We start from the raw sequence: 14,210 nt of genomic DNA, 5'->3' as shown, positions 1-14,210 counted from the left end.
AATTATTATTTGATGATTGTCGTTGTTTTTAGAAACCAATTTTTCAATATCAATCGAACACCCTTTGGTGGTTAATCTGATGCACGATTCTGTTGATTCTAAAGACGAATTAAGAATATGGTTTCTTGATTTAGACTTTAGTAAATTCATACTCATAGTAGAGAATGACGATTTACAAAATATACGTACTTAAAAATTATGAAAAAAATTCAAGATAAAATTTCCGTAATTTTAGAATTTTTGGGCCAAAAAAAAAAAGGCTTTGAGGGCCGCCTTAATATATATAAATACTGTTTCAACGATTGGCAAAAAAGATACACTCATTTTGATGCATTTGACATGAATTTTGAAATCTCTGCATAGATCAAAGACTTTATAATAATTATAATTATAAATCTGAAAAACAATTTTTCTAAGTTATACTACCATCAGTGGCGTACATAGAAATTAATTCCAGGAGGGATTAAAAAAAATTTTTATTCTTAAATTCCAATTAATTATACAATTAAAATAAATGCCCGTATCAACCATACATTTTAAGGGGGGTTTGAACCCCTAAACCCACCTATATATGACACTGACCACCATTAACCGATACCAAAAGTATACCAGTCAGTTATGACTTATGAGCATGGGCGCATATGCCTACTGGGAAACCGGGCATTTCCCGGTGGGCCCCCCTTCGTATTTCTGTTATGGTGCCCTTTTTAGACATTTTTTTCATGTGGGGGCCCCTTTTTAAAATTTCCCGGTAGGCCAAAAATGGCCTATCCTCCTATGCTTATGAGGAAGAAAAAATACTAACGTTTGAAGAATCAAATGTTAGCGCAGTTCCTCCTTACAATAGTGATTCAAAACGAACAAAAAATAGTGATAGATCGAACTTTTTTGCCTTAGCAAAATAATTATGATTGATAATTGTTCTAGTTTGCTTGATTATTTGTAAATGTGTAACACCATAATTGTCTATAACTATAAACCATAGTTTATACTAATTGAGTATTTTATTTACCTGTTTTATATGTGTAGTGGTTATCAGTCCCTATTTTTTGCATATCTTGACAAACATCTTTTAAGGGTTTTAACATAAACTTTTTTTGTCTATTTAATATTATTTGCTACTGTACACAAAAATAGGGACTGGTGGTTATACACTTACAATTATTATTTTTATGTGTTTTCATTTATTTTCTTAGTCTAAATATTACTTATATTAATTAATACATAAACCTATTGATTTCTTATAATATTATTATATTATAGTGTAACCCCCAACTATGCTCCGCGTATACAGTTATCTACAACTGTGCTGTTTATATATTCTCAATTTGATCAAATTACATAGCTATTTAATTATGTTATAGTTGAATAATTTTAACATATTCTAACAATTTATTAAGTATATCACCTATACAGACAAATGAAATGCACCCATTCCATTTTGTTGTTATAATTACACGATTCAAATATACTTCCTTTGTACATTCCATTAATCACTATACATCCATGTACCAAACAGTTGGTGTGAATGGTTATATAATCTTTTCTTATTGACGTCAAGTTAATGAGATACTCGTATTTTACATAAGCCTTATTTACGCTGAAGAAATCGTTAAAAAAAAATCATAGCCGTACATAGGGATCACAAAACTACCATCAGTTAATAACTGTTTATAATTAATTTGGTGTAGCCGGTGTAGGACGTATATAGGTATCTAAAAAAGCATCTACTCATATAATTACTACAATTACACAATTACTATTATAATTTAAAACTAATAACTATAACTTATAAAATAGTTAAACCATCAGTAATCACTACATTGTACAAATAATAATTTTTTGTATTATTAAATTATTAAATTTTTTTATTAAATTTTGTGATTGCTTTTATATAAATTAAATACTTTTTTTTTATTAATTATATTGCTTTTAAATCCGAACCTTAGTAATAACCTATATGTTACATAATATTATTATATTATAATAAATTAATAACTAATAATTATACAGAAATACTGAAATACACAATCATAGAACATCGTTGTGTTGCTCGTGTATGCATTTTCCAGGCGTTCATAACATACAAATTACAAGTGTTTTAGAAATAAAACTCGAGTTAGTATAAGCTGATTATCCGTGGATAAATCGTAATTTCACAATGATATTGGAAGTAAATAATTTAAGTCATTTATACAAATTTCTTGTTATTCTTTCGTAAAATATTGAATTCTTTATAATTAGTATTGTTTAAAAAATTGCGTTTCATTTTAATTTTTTTTTTAATTATGGTCGGAGGAGTGAAAAATGTATTAGTTTTAAACAATGAAGTGTTTTTTTTTCTTTTATTACTTTGACACTCACAGTAGATCTCAATAACCAACTTTCAGAGAGTGCACCGTAGAGTGCACCAGAGAGTTTCTACCGTTTCTGGTATTTTCGAAGATTAATAAATAATCGGAAAAAACGGAAATATTTATCAACTTGGCATTCGAAAATACATTTATTTCATAATTTTGTTGTATCAAATTTAAAAATAAAAAATAGCATGTATAACTGGATAGTATTGTTGATAAATATTTATATTAGTATTCTCAGAACATGATATAATTTTTAAAATTTTTTAATTATTTTTGTACTATCTAAAGATTTATCTAAATATTTTTGACTTTTATTCAATTTTTATCAATTCGTTTTAGGAAAAAAATTTTTTGGAATTAAGGATTCATAAAAATTTTAATTTTAAAAACTCAGGTTTGTAAATGTAATATGATATTCTTCATAGAACCTAATCTATACTAAAAATAGTTTAGCGTAAAAATACATACATCTACCTTAATACTTAATTGATACATTTACTGATTCACTGAACAATTTAAATTAAAATTTTGTCGACATTAGATATTCAAACGTTTAAATTAATAATATAATACAAAGTTTCTCATAAGTTATGAATCTCAAAAAAATACCCAATTTATTTTAGACATTTCAACTTTAAATTTTAATATGATCGGATATTTAAACGAAAAATGTTCATTATTTTAATTTAATTTTAAAAGTGTCATTTGTTATAAGTGTTATAACGTTCGATTGTCTCACTGCGGAGCAACGTCGTGTCCATGCGCAAGCCATTTTCCGACGCCACGTCGCGCGCGTACAACGCGTGCGCTGCCGACCGATCAGATCTTACTTTTTATCGTACGTCATATCCACGCTGCGTTTTGGCTTGTCATTCGCCGTAAATTGGAAGAAACCACCCTTGCCGTCGCCCGCACTTGTTTTACCGCCACCGTTGTCTTCGTCGTCTTTATCGCTTCTACCGCCGTCGCCGTCGGTTAATACGTCCACATTAGGGACCCGCTGGTTTAAATGCACCTAAAATATCAAAATTAGATGTTGAATAGAATAATTGCTTAAATATGCAGTATATTTAAACCATGTATAATCCTATGTAATATACTATATTTTAATTGTAATGAGTTAATTACCAACCTCTCTTATATATAAATATATTAGAAACATTAAATTATATAAATACCTATACATATTACATCTACTCAGTGGCATATATAATGGAGAGGTAGGGGTTCAACCCCCTGAAATGTATGGTTGGTACGGGCATTGATTTTGATTGTATAATTAATTGGAATTTAAGAATGGAAATTTTATGGAAAATTAATTGAATATTCAAAAAACAATACTTGAGTAATATTAAATATTGTATGTTTAATAAAAAGTATAATTTTGAAGTAATCTAAATATTAATTTTTCGTGATGATTACAACTTTAATCGAACATAAAACTATTAATATTTGTTTAAATATTTAAATTTAACTAAACTAAATGTATTATTACATACCTAAATAGACCAATTTTTGTGTGTTTTTAATGCAATTAAATCCAGTATTTTCTTATAACATATACCCCCTCCCATCGAAAATTCTTGGGCACGTCACTGAATATACCTAGTACATTGTGTATACAGCCATGGAATATGTACTAACCTTTTCTTTACTATTACTATTAGTATTACTGATTTATACGTATCAATATATTTTACATTTTCTTTGTAATCCATTCAGAAAAAGTTCCTAAATTATAATTCTTATAAAAAGTTAAACTAGAAATATTATTGAAAAAAATGTAATAATTTGTCAATTTATGTTGTTCTGTTAAAGGTAGGTAGGTAAACGAGCGCTTGCTCACAAAAAATAGTGGTTTTGATAACATATTACACATGATAGTGGTCAGTAACCTACTCGCATAGAATAGTTACACTTCAGTAGGTACTCGATAGCTTCAACACAGTAAATCAAAAACCCTACTTCTTTACTTTCGTTGTTTATTGTAATTTTTTATTTATTTATTATTTTTATGTAATCAATTTAAAATTTAATTCGAAAATTCTATTATTGATTTCCCAATGTACCAATTAGATCCAATTTGCTACTAAAAATCACCCTCTAAGTTAAAGTATTATTATCGTCCTAAAAGTGACATAATACACCTACAAAAATACATATCATCATATGTAAAATCAATAAATTCAACGCTTTGCTCATGCAGAATCTAAAAGATTCTATAATCATGGCTATATATAATAATGGCATAATATTATTTATTTTACAAAAATAAAAACTGTTTTTAATGAATTATGGCATAAACTATGTATAAATAGTACCTCCTAGTAAAAGTAGTAATGTACCTATAATCTATATACTCTACCCAATAATATAATAATATACATAACATGATATAATCTGTACGCAATACCTATTTCGTATAAGTACATATGTATTTTTTTTATTATTTATATATACTAAACGATAATAATTTAATATTATGTATCCTACATCTAGTATTTTATCATCTATTTCTCATTTTTGTTTTATTGCTATTGACCAGCTATATGGCGCCTGAAACCGGTCTTGAAACTTGAACTTGGCGCCACTGAATAATGTGTTGTTTTATTGAATTTTATGCTACGTATTTTATAACCGTTGTATGAATACTTTGGATATTTAATGAGAAGTATATTTGTTATTATTACGATTTGTATTTTATAGGTGCATCATTTATATTTTTCAAATAATCATGATTTTAAAGTTTATGATTTATTATTTTATTATTATGTTTCTCAAATATTATTATAAAAAATATACTCAGCCTACAGATTTTATACGTAAAGTAACAATTAATGAAATTATTTTTAATTATTTTAAAATTTTGGAAAATAGATAATCGATTAGATATTAAGTGTACCTCTTGTCACTGATGAGTGACCCCCCCATATTGGGGGTCGCCTATATTATAATGGATATGTTAAATTTGAAATAAATCATTGTTTCGGAAAAATGGGTTTTGATCGAATACGTTCTTCAGCCTATATTTCTATGAGGATATTTCATTATATATTTAAATATTTCTATTTCTATTAGCAATACATTAATACAATTTATATTTATATTTTATATATCGTATATAACAACAGATAATACGATAAGTTAACTAATTTTTGCCTAAAACAAATCGCATATTATATTATAAAAAAATTAGGTATTATAATATTATTATAAATTTATTTATGAACCAATAACCAACGTATGAGATTAAGTAGCTACGTAGTATGAATAAATTACAAATAATCAAATATATTTAGAAAATTTAATTGTGTAAATACTAAATCGTATTAAAAAAATACGTAGATATTGTCAAATTCCGACGAATAATATTTTTGAATTATACTAAAATAACAACATCCTTATTTTTGTTTATCTATATATTCTGAAATTTTATCAACACTTGAACTTCAAACACCGATAAAAAATTTTTTAACTATAGAATATATATATATATATATATATACATACATATTAATACTTTTAAATTTCTATAAGAATTATTTATGTGGGATCTTGTGTTATTTTTTCAAGCTTTTTGGTGGAGCCTAAAAAATATACGTAACATCATATTGTTAATTATAATAATAAGTAGGTTAATCTATACACTTATGTTATAAAAAAATAAAAATTATGATGTTCATCAAATAGTTTCAGAGCCTGTAATTATTTTTAAAATTTTGTTTGGTAGAAACGAATGATTTTATAATTTTATATCCAGTCGTACGTATTATCGTTATCATTGATTTATTTTTATAACTGTATAAAGGAACTTAAAGTATTATTCCGCACAATTTCACACCTCCAAATAAAAAGTTCATAAGTACGCAACTAATAATACTTATCGCCTATCGTTATCATTAGCAAAAACCACCTTTGTATATAAATATCAACGGTACGGTATGTGTGTGCAGTTGCGTGTTCGTAGAGAAATCATAATATAATGTTGGATTTTCGTGATGTGTATACAAAAATAAAATAAAAAATACAAATACTTCAACTTTCATTTTTCTGGGAGAAAGCCGTTTTTTAGACAATTGCATCTACAGATATTATATATATATTGATAATTTATTTAATAATTACCAAAAGAATACATTGAAGAATATAATATATATAGCAGTCAGAGTCCTACATGTTTACCAAATATAAGGTAGGTCCTATATAGGTATAGGTATACCTAAAATATAGTCTTCTATATTTATACGACTCAGTATCAGCCATAATAACCTGCATGATTTGCGCAGTTATATTTGTTAATGTATAGTATACTGAATACATTTATATATTATATGTTATTTGTTTATATTATTATATTTATTATTATTACATACTGGGAGAACTTCGTGGTGTAAATGTGTAATTATAGATCATAATTCTAGACTTTTAAATAGAAGAACAATTTTTTTTTTAATATTAAAACTTCCCATTTTTACTATACAATTAGTTAAACAAGTATATCAGGTACATGATTTTTTTGAAAAATATGTCGCTAAAAATATGTGATTAGCTTCTAATTTGTTCAACTTAATGTACTGAGGATTAAGGTATAGTAAGGTCTAATGATAATAATAAGGTATACTTATCATACTTTTTGGAGGAAATAGAGTTAAATCAGTTCCCCTTCGTCAAATTAAAGGTTCATAATGATAAAATCAACTTATTGCAATTGTCAATATTAATTACTATAATAACTTTCAAATCATACCATATCCCAATATCTATCCAGTATTTATTTTAAGTTTATAACCTATCTAATATAACTGGAAAAAATGGGGAGGGAGTATGCTATAGAAAAATCTCCCTATAAGTTACATTTATAACAATAATTATATTTTTAAAAACAATTTTATTTAGTTCTTTTTCAAGTTTTTACATTATTATATTGAATGATGACATATTTTTTAGTTTCATCATAATCTAAAGAGCAATTTAATTTTTAAGTAGTTTAATATATAAAAACCAAATTTCCAACGAGTAATAGGTAAATAGACAATTAAATTTTCAAATCTCAAAAAGTTATCGGACTTTGGAACAATAGATTAAAAATATATGTTGTAAACAAAAAATAAAAAAATTAAAAGATAACAATAAAGTACAAACACAAAAAAATAAAAAAATTGTTTTCCAAAAATTTTGTTTTGTAATGACTTAAAATTGAGTAAATGATGTATTTTAAGAAAATTTATATTCCAAATGAACTTTTTCTGTTAAAATAATGATCATGTATGACTATATAATTATGTAAGTTTTGGTGGTGAATGCGTGTGTGTTGCGTAAATGACGCGAGTGCACCACCTACCTAAATCGAGTGTGTTTTTTTGCAGATCCGTGTAATTCGTGTAAATACAATAAATAATATATATTAATATATATACATATATCTATATATTATCGTGTATTCGTGTGTGTGAATATATTATAATACATGTGTGCCGTGTGTGTGTGTGTGTGTGTGTGTGTGAGTGTGCATCGCAAACACGTAGGTACCTACGTGGTGTGAAAAATGTGTTTATATCATGTATGTAATGTATGTATATAATATGTTTGAGCGAAAGAAGAAAAGGATAGAACGACGAGCGCAAACATGCTGCGTAATACCACGACGACTCGAAGACGGGATCGTTCGCGCGCGTCAACAGACCCGAGAGTCACCCAAGGACAATGAACGGCCTTTAAGAACCGGTATTAACCGAAAAAAAAATAAATACAAAAAATAAATTCCATACGATATATTCCGCTTTGCAAACTCAACAACACTTTATCGTACGCTATTACGCCGAACAAGAACGTACACACTAAACACACACACACACACACACGCCTCACACACGCGCGTTTGCCGCGCGCAGGCGCGTCAAACGCAGATACGAACAGCAGCCATTAATAACGCGTGGCGGCTCAGACGCGCCGCGGGACCGACACGTGGTCATCCTTGTCTGCGCTGGACCGACGTCGACGCCGCCGCGTCGCTTGCATCAATTGCATAGTCCCGTATAAATACACATACCTCGAATCTCGAGTTAATTATAATATCATACAAACAACATACATGACAATACGACATGCTATAGTTATTATCGACCACGAGTGTTCGTCTGTATTTAATATGACATCAAGAATCTGTTGAATTTACATCGGGAAATATCAAAAATATGCTAATACTGTAGCGGTAAATTAATTTTCCTACTAAAATAGACAACAGAACTATAATAATATACCCATATGGCTTATAGGTACATATTATAATACCTTTATTGGCTATATTTGGGTATTATCATTTATTACTGGATGCTGTTCCAATAATCAAATCGTCCATAAACCGTTATTTGTCTATGTCTCCCATATTTTCACCCCTTTTGACGATGTTGAAGATATCAAAGTATATATTATTTATTTAAATATTTAGTTAAGGTTACTTTATAAATAAATTATATGTAGTTTAAATTTTTAAGCTCTATAAGCTTTGAAAATAAAACGATTAAATACACGAAAAACCTAAATAATCATAGGCAAAACTACGGGTCATGCCAGTCAGGCCATGGCCTGACATAATACTGATTAAAAATTTGTTTACATAATATATTATATATTTTAATAATTATTTAGGCATTATAAATAATATATTTATACATGTAAACGTGTATATTTGCACGTTTTATATTATACTATAATATAATATATACTATATTTATATAGGTACAAATGAGGATTATAATATAACATAATAAAGTGATTTTTTTTTAATGACTAATAGTATATTTAATTTATTTAAAATTAAAAACTTTATTTTTCGCGTATAAAATTTGTGAAATTTTTTGTTTGAATGTTTCGTACTTACTACACGATTATTATGCCGCTCGTACCTATTAGAACTTAGAAGTGTACGAATATGTGGACTTGATATAAATTCTTTAATTAAAAAATTGTACATACTACACAATATGAACATAATAATATTTATTTTTAACATTGATTATAGAAATATGGAGTCGTATAGTCTATTCAATGTAGTCAAATAATCGGTTTTATTAATTATTGTTTAATTTAGATATTTGACATTTATTTTTATATTATAGCAAGTAATATTAGGTAGTTAATTTTATCTAAAAATAAATATGACTAATTTAGTTTTTATTCTATGAATATACTAATATTACGTATACTAATATAAACTCATCATGGTATACTCACGGATTGACTGAACAACAAAACAAAAGGTTACAGGTAATAAAAAATTTCTAAATTTCAAAATTCATATAAGTAATAACGCAGTATAAAAACATTAAAAATTTCAGACGTTCCATAGATATTTCAATAATATAAATTGAGATATTAGGCCCCCGAATTTAAGAGTATGAGCTTTAACAACTTATATTTATTTTAGATTCATGTACATAATTGTCGAAATATTATAATTTAATGTTAAAATCTCAATAATATAAAAAAAATAAAAAATAAATTGAGATAATTATTATCCTTTTTTTTTCAATTACATACAGTGAAAATTGTAAAGTACTACTTTGTATATCCTAAAGTTTGATCCAATTTTCTGCTTAGAATTACCCTCAATGTTTTAGATTGAAATAAACAATTTACTTTAAAACATGATAATATACGTAGATAAAAGCATATACAAAAAAAGAAAACACACATCATTAATCATATTGAAACAAATTCATTCCTCGCTCCGTTTAGGATCTAATGTATATCAAACAAATATTTAATAATTTTATGTTGAAATTTATGAATTTGTTTTGATTTAACTATTTGAACATATTATTTAACACATGTAATACGTAAATTTAACTTTACGGATCAAGTTTCAAAAACATAATTTTAAAATAGGAAATTATGATGAGTGAATAAAAAATATCAAGTACCTACACAAAGTTACAAAAAGGTGATATATATATATATTGGACATCTCAGCTAGAAAAATGTTTATATAATAGATTTAAAATTTCAATATTTATGGCTAACACTAAGTCATTTAAAACATACATCATTGTAGTTTTTGATAAGGTGAAGGTTTTAAAAAGCCTTGAACTCATGCATTATTCATATTATCATAACATAAGTTCAATTTTAACAATAAAATTGTATATTATTATTTACATTAATGAACCTAAATTGAATAAATTATTTATATTGTACCTATCATAAATAATATTTTTAAGTTGTAATTTTGTAAGTAGGAATGTGTTCTAAAATATAATATGTTTATTTTAAGTTGTATCTACTTTATATTAAATATTATTGAAATTAAAATAAATTTTTATTGTAAATTTAAATAAATCTTAAGCTATACAGCTTCTTAAAAAGTTTAGAGTTCTATATAAATTCTGGTGGGGTTATATTATATTTATATACTATATACATGATAAATAGAATGATTCATCAAGCATGTTTAATCCCTTATTTCTTTTCCAATAACACAGTTACTCAAAATCTAATTTTTAGAATTTTTAAATATATACTAAAATACTATATTTCAAAATTTTTAAGATTTTTTTTGTATTACTTAAGGAATGTATGTACTAAGATGATACAAACTTCCATTTTTCAAACGATAACTGGAATTATTCAGTAGATTTTTAAAAATGTAATATAATTCAAAATTCGAACAACTATTTGTATATGATATAAAAATGTTTTTATTAACAATAAAAGTTCTAAAAATAGATTTTCAAACTATAAAGTGAAATATGTAATATTATGAATCTAGTATTTATTGTATTATACTTGTAAGTACCATATTTATAAATTATAAATATTGACGATTTATATAAATTATTAAAATTTTTAAATCGCCAATTGTCATAGCTCTTATATTTTCTAAACCAAATATTAAGGGCCTATTAATTATATAGTGTTATCCGTAGTACATAAAGTTAAATAACTTAATAACTACTTGTTTGCGTTTTGATTTTAATATTTAAAATGTTTTAGAAAAATAATTTATTGTATGAAACTTTTGTATAAATATTATTTTTATATTTATTATTTTACTTATACGTCAATATGCGTAATGGTGTCTTTATTAAAATAAATAAATTTTATAAATATTTATACTTATTATACATCAAATACAGATTTATTATAATATTAACATTTAATATAATGTATAAATAATAGTATTGATTAATCTATATAAACAAATACATTTTAAATTCAATAGTAATAAATATTACACTAATAATCAATATTTAAACTAATCAAAATATATAAATAATAATATTACTAAATACATACAATAGACAAATGAAAATTGATTTAAAATATTATTATATTATTATTTTTTATTTACATTTAGGTAAACTCAGAATATACATGTCACACCTAAGTGCTTATTATTAATTATTATATCAACTTATCTATACATATTATAGGGTTAGACCCTTTCATTTTTTGGGGTGGGAGAGTTGGCATTGATTTTAATATATTAAAATACTTATAAGTATCATGCTGATTCCCTTTTTTATGATTTGATAATATTAATATTTAATTACATAGTTGTAAACTATAAGTTATAATTTAAATTAATTTAGTGTATACTCTGGTCTCTAGCGTACGTAACTATAGGACAAGACGTTCGAGCATCGGGCTGGAATTTGCTGATCTATAGCTATTTCCAACCTGCTGTGGGACATAGAGGTTACACCGCTTACACAGTGTACACATAGCAGTCGAGTAAATAGACAGTTTTAGGCAGATCTGATTTTGTATACAATCTAATTAGTTTAGAGCAATATTAAATATAATACAGTAATTTATAGCTTATAGGCGTAACAAATAAACCAATATATTTTTTTTAAAGTTCCTTTGTGTATAATTCTTCAAAATACGCTTTAATTGTTTCAATCAAAGGATCACGATAAATTGATACACATCCTAGTTTGTACTTTTGAGAGATCAAATGTATTTTTTTTTTAATATTTGGGAAAAACAAACAATTAATTAAGGGAAAATGGTTTCTACAAGATCAATTATGTAACTTGTTTTTGGCGGTGATGGTACCACACAAATAACGGTAGTCTGTCCCAAATGTTTGACCCACACTGCAGGTGATCGAAGAATGTAAGTCCTCTACAAATGAGAACGGTAGATATCAAGGAGTTTTAGTCACATTTTTTGCAGAACCGTTTAGAAAACGCACAGGATTAGCTGCAGTGTGCGTATGCTTGTGCGTGATTCGTGGTAAAGAGATGACATAATAGTTCCGGATACGGTAACCGGAAGTGATGATGATGTGTTTAAGCCAGTCAGGTTAGGTTCAGTCCAAGTTAATTCAGAAGTAGTAGAACAATCACGACACGGTCGTAGTAGGCAGTGATGTATATTTAGGCGGGCGAGAGAGGGTAATTTCCCCAGATTAAAAATTTCAAAAAGCATCACATTTTTATTTTAAAAATAATGATTGAAAAAGTGTTATAAATTATAATCACGTTATTTGTGCCTATATGTCTATATGGTATATACTGCCTTGCCTTCTGGCTTCAATTATATAAAATACTCAACTAAATACGTGGAATTTGTAATTTGTGGTTATATATATAAAATACAGTAATGGTGTAATAGTGACGACTTTATTTGTATTGTATTAATAAGAAATTATAATATGTTAAATCCAGAGAATCATTTAGTGTTCTGAAAGGGTAAATCTAATTAAATTTTTTTAATGAACCACAACGGCTTTAACAACTTGGCCAAATCAATTAAAGTTATAGTGAGATAGTTGAAGATTTTAATGTCTAAAAACCTCATCGTAAAATTTAAATTTATATATTTCTTTTGTTAAAATAAAAATAAAAATTTTTACCTAGGGGTCCGCACGTGTACCAAAGTGAGTTCACGAACGTAAATTAAATTTAGTTCAGAAAATAAAGCAATCAATTTATAGTAGGTATTATATATTATTTATTATTATTTTTAATTTTAATTTTTATTTAGGGGTCCGACAGAGAAAAATTTTGGGAAACGCTGGTGTAAGGTAGTTATATTGATTTAGTATTTTTTAATATTATACGTAACGAACATAATGTTTTTGTACTATCAAATATTATATAATAATTTTTATTAACATATGTGGGTATGTTAATTTATTTATAGTAGGTTGTACAGCGTACACTAGTTACTAGTACCTGGATCATCCTTGGCGATAGTCCATATCAAAATGATTATCCATAACCATATACACCTACTATTATAGTTAACGCCGATTATTTATTAATAATATACTGCAGATGCACATTGTTTCTACCCTCGTAAATATTATAAAATCAATAATTGTAGGTGGATATGTTGATGAATTATATTGTAGATATAGTTCTGTGAATTAAAATATTTGAACATTTTGAACTATTACAGGAGTACATGCACAATTAACGACAATTATTTATATTTAAAACGTATTAACTTATACAAATTATTTACTCAGCTCTGGATTTCGAAAACCAAATATTATTCAAATTAAACTCTAAATCCAACAACATACGGATCATGGCCGTGCCAATTGGCAAATCAGTAGCACACTAGCACCGCATATTATTATTCAGTCGTCATCATGCGTCGTGACGTCAATCGTCGGCCCATTTAGTGTGACTCTAGTCGCGCGCCATGCGATCATCAGCACGGTCCACGAGACCCGCTGTGAAATGGAATACGTAAACAAACATATATAGATTGAATGCTTATACTTATGTCTTATGTCTGATACTGACCATTTTGGCACCTTGTGCCTATTATAAAAGAGGTAAATAAAAGATACGTGGAAAGTTTTTGTTTTCTTTTTTAGTCAACCTAACTACC

This window comes from Rhopalosiphum maidis, chromosome 2, assembly GCF_003676215.2.
Source record: "Rhopalosiphum maidis isolate BTI-1 chromosome 2, ASM367621v3, whole genome shotgun sequence".
In the NCBI taxonomy this organism is placed as follows: domain Eukaryota; kingdom Metazoa; phylum Arthropoda; class Insecta; order Hemiptera; family Aphididae; genus Rhopalosiphum; species Rhopalosiphum maidis.
The sequence above is the reverse complement of the archived record's forward strand: the minus strand, read 5'-3'. Positions refer to the sequence as shown.